The sequence below is a fragment of the Babylonia areolata genome, chromosome 19 (genome assembly GCF_041734735.1).
Source record: "Babylonia areolata isolate BAREFJ2019XMU chromosome 19, ASM4173473v1, whole genome shotgun sequence".
In the NCBI taxonomy this organism is placed as follows: Eukaryota; Metazoa; Mollusca; class Gastropoda; order Neogastropoda; family Buccinidae; genus Babylonia; species Babylonia areolata.
In genome coordinates, this window is record NC_134894.1 from 10,730,132 (window position 1) to 10,737,631 (window position 7,500).

Below are 7,500 nucleotides of genomic sequence, written 5' to 3' on the forward strand. Positions count from 1 at the left end.
CAACTCCAGTCCGCACGCTCTTCACAAGATAGCCTCCCTCCCCTGCCTCTTCCTTGTCTTCAGTTTCTTCTGAGTTCTGCATGCGTGTGAATGACTGGTGTGATAGCGCTTTGATTTGTCTCTGCACAAGATTCAGCGCTATATAATAATAATAATAATAATAATTATTATTATTATCTACTGGCACGAACCACCTTGAAACAGTTACCACAGGCATGAACGTCTTAACATCTTTTGGACATAAATTATATAGCACAGAATACATATGTAGTCTATGTCAGTTATGTGAGTTATGGAAACAAGAACATAATCAGCATGCACGTCCCCGAAAACGGAGTATAGCTGCCTGCATGGCGGGGTAAATAAACAAAACGGTCATACACGTGAAATGTTACATGTCTGTCCGAGTGTGCATGTGTGCCTGCCTAAAATCTGATCAAATGACAAAGGAAACGCATGATGAGCGCCCAATGGCAGCCGTCACTCGGCTCTACCCAGGTAGGCAGCCTGTTGTGTAAATGACCCCGTGTTTGTTAAGCGCTTAGAGCTTGATCTCCGACCGAGGATAGGCGCTATATAAGTATCCATATCAATCAATCAATCAATCGTGCAAATGACCCCATGTTTGTGAAGCGCTTAAGTTTGGTTCCCGACCGAGGATAGGTACTATGTAAGTAATCATATCATTCATTCATCATCATATATTTCTGTGTCTCAGAACCGCGGGGTGAGCGCTATATAAACGCCCGTTATTATTATCATTCTCATTATTATCATTATCATCAGTTATCTATTCATCTATTTATGTAAGCGGATAGGGAGGTGCACACCGTGAGAGCAGGGTATGAAGAGCCACAGTGTCAGGAACGATTGTTCTTTAGTATCGTAATGTTGGCTGAAGACAAAGAGGATGGCGATGCTGCTGCTTTAACTCTCTCCATACGAACGGCGAAAGAGACGACGTTAACAGCGTTTCAGCCCAATTACCATCATCAAATATTGCAAGCGGAAGACTCTTATACTGAAGAGGTGAATGTTGACAAAGAATACCACAATTCTGACGACGGAAGCTAAAGGTTGGGCCATTCAGACACCCACTGGACATCCGAGGGGTCTGTGTAGAGGAGAAGTGAGGACTGGCCGTACTGAGTGAGTTAAAGACCCCATCCAAGCTTAATATTCCCTTCCACCGCCAGTCAGTTTACAGCGCAACATTCGCTCCCGGCCTGGCGCCACAAGCACAGAATAGTTGGCGTCTAAGAATAGTTGGGGGATTTCCCAGTGACGTTTATGAAATACGGCCTGTCCTGCCCCTGAAAATAAAGAGCAGCAGATTCTCGGATAATCGGCCCTGATCGGGTCGCATTTCAACGACATCGGCCCCTTTACCTGGCTGGTGCTCGAAATGCGACACTGGCGGTCAAAGGGCTTTGACACAAAGCATGCAACAAATGCTATAATTATCTTCTCGTATTTTCATGATTTTTCATGTTTTATCCACAAGCTTGAGAGACACAGACCCTTCTAGTGTTAATCGCGAGCTTTGAAGAACACTCTCAATGACACATCCATGGCGTGGATGGTACTCGACTCTCAGACCCTGTAAACAGTGAACTTGGTTTTAAGCACAACTTTCGTTGTAGGCATCATTATCATGAAGGCCTCAATATGTCCATGGTCGACAGGAAAGAAATAGTCTGCGTCATGTGCTGAAGTTTGCACGCACACACACATGCACAGACAGACAAGTAGACAGACAGACAAGTAGACAGACAGACAGACAGACAGACAGACAGACAGACACACACACACACACACACACACACACACACACACACACACACACACACACACACACACACACACATTACTTGCCCATGAGTACGGAATAAATGTAAAATGTAATGTCTCCATTTTTGTCTGATGACAATGAGACAGAGCCGTATAAAAGAAATATTGCGACATCCCTGACAAACTTAACGACTCGTTAGATTGAAACAATAATCTCCAAATTTCAACTTGAAAAATGTTACAATAAATCGGGAAACCGATGGCATTTCCCGTTTTTACCAGCCACGTGATTAAAGTGAGTTTCCTTTGATGTTCTTTGAGAAACTGAATGTTTTCTTGATTTCTTTTATTAACAAATGTCAGAAACTACGTCATTTGATATGACCATGATTTTCTATCTGAAGAGCTCCGGGCTTCATTATGTGCATCAGCTTGAAATTGAATTCTTTGTTCACAGCGAATTCGGGTCCATCGGACTGGATTTTGGATGGTATTTCTTTTCTCGCAAAACGGCACGAAATCCATCCTAATTTGCCCCCCTCCACTCCCCCCCCCCCGCCCCTCTCTCTTATGTCACTTAAATATTGTGTGCTTACGACAAGATATTGGCGAAGTGAAAGAAATTCTAAGAATTTCGGATTATTTCAATTCCGAGCAAAGGACTTACACACATGTTGATTCACGAATGGTCAGGTACTATCAGAGACCGAGAAAGGCGTTCCTGTCGCAGATCATTTAAAGTTATTTTATTTGAAAAAGAAAAGAAATACTTGTCAAATAATCACGACTATCTTCATAGGCTGGCGTTGTCTCAGGACAGATTTGATGTACTTCCCTTGAATAATAATGTTAACAGACAGACCTACAATGATGTTTCAGTATAACGAAGTATGCTGCCTATATGGCGGGGTAAAAATAATCATACACATAAAAGCCCATTTGCATGCATACGAGTGAACATGGGAGTTGCAGCCCACGAACGAAGAAGAAGAGGAAGAAGAAGAAGAAGAAGAAGAAGAAGAAGAAGAAGAAGAAGAAGAAGAAGAAGAAGAAGAAGTTTCAGTGCTTTGTCCTTTCGCCAAGGTGATTTGGAAAATGAATACCATCTACTGATCGTTTGTTCTACGTACAATGATTTACGGACAAAATATCTTCAAAACTGTTCATGTCCTTGAGAGCACTTCTTAGATCAAACAATGAACACAATAATTGTCAAATGTCAAATTTATTTTCCATGCGACCAAAAGCAGAAACCATCTACTTATACATAATCAAATAAAAGAAGGTAATGTCCGTATACAGTCTGATATTAAGTGATGGTATACAAGTATCATGAGCGCCTTTGATGTTTATTGTGTGCTATTGATCAATCGATTAATCAGTCAATCAACCAATTATTTTTATTATTATTATGATAATAATTAATCTAAAACTTTATTAAATTTATTTTTTCCGCAAGGACTGACTATCGCACTGGGTTACACTTCAGGTCAGGCATCTGCTTAGCAGATGTAGTGTAGCGTATATGGATTAGTCCGAACGCAGTGACGCCTTCGTGGGGAACTGAACTGTACCCAACTGAACTGTAATGCCCCCTCATCAACAGTCCCCTGCTATTGAATTGTGGTGCATGGTGAAAGTTCAATGAAACACACACACACACACACACACACACACACACACACACACACACACACACACACTCTCTCTCTCTCTCTCCTATGTGTGCGTCCTTCTTTCTTTACATGCTGTGGGGAAAATAATTATCCTGGTTTTACAATGGGCGCACCATCGATGAGCGATTTCGGGATTCCTTGTAACCAATGAATGAATTTGGATATTCTATATATAGTTATATGTAGCCTACCAATGTTGTTTTTGGATTTAAGTCGTCTCCAACATTTGTACCCCTCTCTTTTTCCCCACTTTACATTGCGTCACACAATGTGAGACAGACAGACAGAAAGTTTCCCCCAATTCTGCAGAAATTCTGTTGGAATATAATGTTGAAAGGTAACGAAATCTATGCAAACAGACAAATAATCGAGAAATGTCGGCACCGAAATTTGACGACGCACAATCACTGGGGAGAGCAGGATTAATTTTATTTTGAGAAATCTGTTATAGCTACAGAGTAAAACAACACAGTAAGCTTTTCCGCCACTTTGTTATCGACCACGGTGACAAGGGAACACAATATGGTTCTTTAGACTGGAAGAAAACTTCTGAAACTCTTTTCTGTGTTGGTGTAATATTCTACTGTCCAGACGTATCTGGAAACTTATTTCGAGAGCATATTCTATATTGGTCGTGCTCTCTCTCTCTCTCTCTCTCTCTCTCTCTCTCTCATCATTTCTAAAAAAATATATTTTATTTTACCTGTAACATGTTTTGCCGGTATGAACCAATGAACAGCGTTGCACGTGTCATGTGATCCCGCTTTACAAACAACTCAAAATGGCTGAACTGAAATTCGAATATAGGTAAGACAGAACTTTTGATTGCCCTTGTCCACGGCAGTGCTGTACAACGCGAGATATGCAGGCTATAGTAACACCCTGGTCTGGTCTTCGCTGAAATGATATGATGAAGGGTCTGTTGTCCATTATTGTTCAAATTTCCTTGGTAGGGGTTCGTGCTCCGAATAATTGCAGCTTCCCTCGTTCAGCAAGAGCCAAACTGGAGTCAGAACACAAAGCTTCTGCCCACATCCACCGATAGGGCAAGTCAGGAGTATGTATTGGAGATGCAGTGGTATTCCAAACTTTGATGCCTGGGAATCAACACAGATGATATTGTACACACAGTCACACAGGTGACACACCACAGTACACCGTATCGTTACATCACAAAGTGTTAACGCACGAATCTGTCAAATGAAGATCGGTTTCATTTTCATTATCAAGGAGGTGTCAGAGCGCACGGTATGACCCATACACGCTACACCATACCTGCTGTTGAGAAAAAAACAAAACAAAAACACAACAGCAGATATACAAAGACAACTCGCCATCAACAGACAGACAACAGTGACCGACCAATGGCCGATTCACAGCAGTACTGATGCCAGCAACCACGTGTATGGCACTCTTGAACTGACCGGTGTGACGACCACCCATCACTGCGGAGAATAAAGTTAGTGCCTCAGCTGGCTAAGCAGTGGTGGTGCACTGGCTCTCTCGCACTCGCTGGCGGTTTTTGGACTTGTGTTTTGCCGATGGCAGTTCTTCGCGTGTGTGCCATGCTCGACTCCAGGACAAAAATATCACGACACAAGCACTGGACTGAACCTGGCCCTTTTTTTTTTCTTTTTTTTTTTTTTTGAAGACGTGTTTTCGCAGAAAACTCTCTCGTGTGACATGAACCAAATTACATGCCCTGTAGGTATCACCCCTCCCCCTTTCTCATATATATATATATATATATATACAAATACACATGCCAATGAACACACCATACACCGACCCCATCCCCTCATCCCAACACCCCTCTCTTTCCAAGCAAATGCGTTTTTAACACACATGGACACAAAGACAAGCAGCAATGTTAAATTACAATCAGATGAGCCCTAGCCAGCTGTTAATGGTTCTGATCGTGCTCTGTGTGTGTGTGTGTTTGTGTGTGCGTGCGTCTGTGTGTGTGAGAGAGAGAAAAAAGAGAGAGATGGGGAATGTGTGTGTGTGTGTGTGTGTGTGTGTGTGTGTGTGTGTGTGTGTGTGAAAGAGAGAGTGAGAGAGAGAGAGAGAAGAAGGAGAGAAAGTATGCGTTTGTGCGTCCGCGCATATGTGATTGTGTGTGTGTGTGTGTGTGTGTGTGTGAGAGAGAGAGAGAGAGAGAGAGAGAGAGAGAGAGAGAGAGAGAAAGAGCTTGATTTTCAGTATGGACGCATTCAAATGACAGCTGTTCTTGAACCAAAATGAATCGAGTTCACCCTCACTGGAGCGTATGATTGGACGAAATGGCCGCACTCCTTAATTAAAAACTCCGCAACTCTGCCATCTCCTATTTCAAAGTCGACTGAATGTCACAAACATGAGAATCTAAAGCACAGAAATGAATGGTTTATCAACTGTGTCATTTTCAGACAGGATAATTAATCACCCTCCTGCAGGAATGAGCGGTTCATATTGCACAAATTCTTCTTTTTGTGCATCCCTTGATCGGTAATTGCTACGAATAGTGGTTTTCACGAAAATGCTCTTTCGTGTTCACCCCCCCCCCCCCGCCCACCCGCACTTTCCATCTGTGTCCCCACTTTTTCGTATCCCCACTTCGACAGCCAAACTATGTTTTGACATTTTTTGTAATCGTATTTCACGTTTCATTTGTAAATCGTTAGACCCATTAATCAGTTTCACTTTCTCAAGGAGGCGTCACGGTGTTCGGACAAATCCTTATACGCCAAATCATATCTGCTAAGCAGATGCCTGACCATTAAAAAAAAAAATCAACCTAACGCCTTAATCAGGCCCGGAGTGTATGTACATATATACATATATATATTTTCTGGATTTCTTCTGCAGAATTTTGCTAGAGGACAATACTCTCGTTGCTTCGGGTTCTTTTTTCTAGTGCGCCAAGTGAGTGCTGGACAGAGACCTCGGTTTATCGTTTCATGCGAATGACCATACGCTCAGTTTGAGTTTCAAGTCAAACTTGGGAGAAAGGGAGAGGCCGGGATTTGAACTCAGACCCCCGAGGACACTGTACAGGCAGATAAACGTCTTAATATTTCTGTCACCTTCCTCGGCGTAAGTCATTATTCCAGTATGCTATTAACCCCTTTCAAAGACATTTCCAATTATCACGGGCTAAAGTGTGAATCTAGCCTCGACTGTCCCAGGGATATTTTGCCTTTAATTAAAAAATGTCCCTCCCTCCCCTTTATCTTAAAATGTCCACATTCAATGACAAAACTTTGTTTTTACAGGAATACTTTATCATCTGTGACAGAGAAATTGCGCGACGCGAACAATGATAAGAAGCCTTAGAACATCCCATTACACAAAAGACAAAGGCTTCCAGTGAAGACTTCGAAAAACTTGACGAAATTATAAGGAGTAAAAAGCTTTAAAGAAACTCTACATAAAATCGAGAGGAGGGAAAGTAGTGAAGAAACTATATACATCTAAAGAATCTTACGAAGACTGTTTAATGACAAAATCAAAATTATATTTGGATCCGGTTGCATTCTTTCATAAGCTCGCAGACCTGCCCCCCCCCCCCCCCCACGCCCCTCCCCCATCCCCAGCTATGGGTGACACACACAAAGGCACATTCATGACAAAGCCCATCCTGAAAAAAAAAAGATGCACTGGACACGCGTAATGGAGACTGAGCGTAGTCCCTAAGGGGCAAGGAATTTGCGGAAAGAAATGCCGCTTAGTTTTTGTAAATGTATATACTTCTTTCAAAGAATATTATATCACACACGTACACATACACACATGAAAAACAACAAAAACAACAACAACAACAACAAAACAACAACAAAAACTCACCAGTTCCAAAGGTTCAATCGAATTGCATATCATGCAATCTTTACATTTGGCATCGCTGCAGCACGTTTCAGACACACGAACACACGTACCTGCGCGCACGTACAAATTCGAAATTAGACTTATATCAATCACACACACACACACACACACACACACACACACACACACACACACACACACACACACACACACACATATATATATATAT